Raw genomic sequence first — 3,839 nt, 5'->3', positions numbered from 1 at the left:
TTTGAGTGTTTATTTTAGTACTGATGACAAAATTGTACTAAATTATAAACCAAAAGTTATACTGAACCCCGCGCTCTCCTAGTTTATTGCCTATAACCCTCAACTACAAATAGGCTGAGATTAGAACAGGCTGTGGATTTTCTCAAAGAAACTAGTACAAATGTTTAAGGCTTGCAAGCTTTTCCTAATAAAAGACTGAATAAGCAGGACTTAGTTTCCTTTGTTAATGCTCTAAATAACATTTTTCTCTCTCTCTGAATATGTTGTTTCTGAGTCTTACTCTCTTGTGGGTTTATTTCATAAATAGAGGACATATGACACTGATACCAAAGGAGAGATAGCTATCATAGGACTAGTCTTTGGATCATTCCTTTTTGGTATGATTGTATATAAGTAGAGATATATGCTTCTTTACTTTTCATTTACTAATTGTTTTTAACGAAAATGAATTTGAAAATTATATCTATATTTATTATCCACCTTTTGCCAGTTAGGTTTGAGAAAGTCTATTTAACATATTTAAATCTTCATAACTTAATAAACGGATAAATGGAATATTTTATTAATGTATGATATTGAAGAGGACATTTGGGGAATTTCATTAAAAACTAATCGGCTTTCTGCTTCTGTAAATATGCTTGCTTTCTGCAAATAAGCTTACTGCATGCAAAGCCTCCTGCAAAAGCTCCCTTGCACTTTGCTCAACTTGCAAATGTAACTGTTTGTGCCTTTGCTCCATAAATGTAACTGTTTGTACCCTAGCAGCTCCCGTTTTCTGTAACAATTTGTATCTGTCAGCAACCCTGACAACTCTCCGCCTTTCCAATGTTGCTATTTGTAGTCTCCATTGCAACCCCAGTCATTTGTAAAGGTTTGAGTTCAAACTGAACAATTAGCTTGAGTAAAATATTCTGGTATATAAGCAATATTTCAACTGAGCCCATTGCCCAGCTTTTCAGAGCACTAGCTCGTCTAGGACTGCACGTAATAAATTTGAATTCGCCTTCTCTCTGAGTTACTGCTTGGTTTTCCGTTGGACTGGGTTTTGGAGCTTTGGGGATATTTTTCCACAACAATATTTAATATTTATTGTCCAAATCAAATTTCCTATGTAAAATAAATAGGTTATTTGGGAGAAAAACTAATCATACAACTATACTACAATCCAGCAGTTGTATTATGCCCAGGCATTAATCCCAAAGAAATGAAGACCTTTTCACACAAAAACCTGTACGTTAATGTTCATAACAGCTTTGCTTGTAATAACCATAAACAAAATAATCCGGATGTCCTCCAACAAATAAACAAAATAATCCAGATGTCTTCCAACGAACGGTTAAGCAAGCTGCACACGCACACCATGAAATATTACTCAGCAATATAAAAAAAGGAACTATTGACACATGCAACAATGTAGATGGATCTTAAAAGCATTATGCGGAATGGAAAAAAAGGCCAATTCCAAAAGGTAGCACACTATATGATTTCATTTATACAAGATTCTTGAAATCACAAAATTATAGAAATGGAGAACAGATTAGCAATTGCCGGGGGTTAAGGAGGGAGTGAGGGTGAGATGGAACTGGATGCGGCCATAAAAGGACAACATTACGGAGAGGAATGCACTGTCTTGACTTTGTCAATATATCCTGGCTATAATGTTGTAATATACTGTTATAATATGTTACCCTTGGGAGAAACTGGGTGAAGAGCATACCCGACCTCTGTGTATTAATTCTTACAACTGCATGTGAATCAACAATTATCTCAAAATTTATAAAGTTTAATTTTAAAAAAACTATTTGTAATTTTTTTATTTGCCCTTTTAATTTTTACTTTGAGTTAATGAGTCATGTATGTAGGTTACAATATGATCTTAACATAAAAATAACATTATTATTATATTCTACATTCAGCTACATAAAATAGTCTCCTTTTATAAAAGGATTTTTTTAAGGTATGTAGAAGAAAGTAATAGAAGATTTTTTTAAGGCATGTAGAAGAATGTAAATATATAAAAATATAAACACACACAAATGTCCTTTGATAGTGTTGACTACCCTTTGATTTCATTGCTCAAGGTTCCTCTATCCTTTTTCATATTTTTAACTTTTTTGTCATTTTTTAATACTACTTGCAAAGTCATAAAATGAGAAGGAGCAAAGTTAGTTTCCTACAAAGCATCTTTAAATACACCATTATCTGCAGCATATATTGACAGCAGCATGTTGGGAATGGGAACATTTCTCTCATCAGAAAGCTTGGAATCTGTGTTGACCTTGAACTCTCAATAGTCAACAAATGATACTGGTAACGGTAACAAGAGGGTGTCCTGAGTCAGGGTTGGGTAGGTGGGAGCCCGACAGCAGTGCTTTAGTAGCGGCTTTGCCCCACAGGCACTCAGCATATCCTCCATCACTGGGCCCAGAAGGGGTAGCCTGCAAAAGCCAGCCCCCAGGGAAGAAAAGCTCTGAAGCGGGGCCAAGGCGGTCAAGGACTGGACCTGTTCTGCACCCCACACGAGTGCAACAGGCCAGGGTCACACTCCTTCCTGGTGTTGTTCTGGGAAGCAGGGGAGGGGTGACAGGCCACTTGTGCTCCCGTGCACTAGACCACGCATTAGAGGTCTCACAATGAAGGGACTTGCGGGGAGAAGGAGAATGAAGAGTTCATGGGATTTGTGAATATTCTATTTTGGCAATTAATGCCAGTCTTCCAAAATGGTCATACTTCCAGTTGCCCTCTATCATCCCCAGCCTTGGTTTTGTCATCCTTTACTCTTTGTTTTTCATTCTAGTGGTGTGAAAGCAGTACTTCATGGTTTAATCTGCCCTTTCAGGATCTGTTTTGCTAATATGTCTCCCCATCTCACTAAAAGGCACTGCCACCCACTCATACCCTCATGCCAAAACCTAGTTTTCCTAAATTCCTCTCCCCTTCTCCCTCCACACCGGCAAGTCCTGTTTGTTCCACTTCCAAACACATCCTTCTCTCCATCTCCACCACCACCTCCTTGACCCATATCATTAATGCCTCTCTCACGGCTTCCAAAGATCTCCCTCCAACCCACCGTAAGCACCATCCCCACTCGCATCCACATGCAGACACCATGACCTTCCTGAAAATGAATCAAATTCTGGCATCTTTAGCTAAAAGCTGGCCCCTCCTCATTTCCCCAACCTCCTCTGTTTACTACAATCCCGATGTGTGGGCCATGGTCTCATCTTTGACCACGTCAAGCTCTTTTGCACATGCTATAGTCTGTTTCCCCTCAGAATGACTGCCTCATTCTCCGGCTTCAGTCTCAGTTCAAAAGTCCCACCTCCATGGAGAAGACTTGTCTAAATTAGAACCCCACACCTAATCAACCCGCCAGTTACTCTCACATAATCATGTTGTTTTCCTTCCTAGCATCTCTAAGATAATTGGAGATTCTGGTATTTATCTATTGTTTAGCCCTTGCTCTGAAATATAAGTTAGATAAAGGCAGAGATTATGTTTATTTTGGTCAAAGATAGCACCTATCACAGTGTCAGTTCAGAGAAGGCATTCAATTATATGTTCGAATGTGTAAATAGATAAAACCATTTCTTCTACTACAAAAAGGTAAATATGGCTACTACATCATGAAAGTGGATCAGAAGGTATAAGTGCTGCTTAAGAGAGATTCTCTCATTTCAAACAACAGCATGAATTTTACATGAAGTAGGAGGAATCCCTTCCCTATCATACAACAAGCATTTTTGTGGGGTCACCTGTTCTAGGAATGGAGACATCTAGGAATATGTTTAAAGAACAAAAACAAAAACAAAACTGAAAGAGGCATTAAGGGAAATAAA

The sequence above is a fragment of the Pteropus alecto genome, unplaced genomic scaffold (genome assembly GCF_000325575.1).
Source record: "Pteropus alecto unplaced genomic scaffold, ASM32557v1 scaffold185, whole genome shotgun sequence".
Taxonomy (NCBI): domain Eukaryota; kingdom Metazoa; phylum Chordata; class Mammalia; order Chiroptera; family Pteropodidae; genus Pteropus; species Pteropus alecto.
This window is presented reverse-complemented; position numbering follows the sequence as displayed.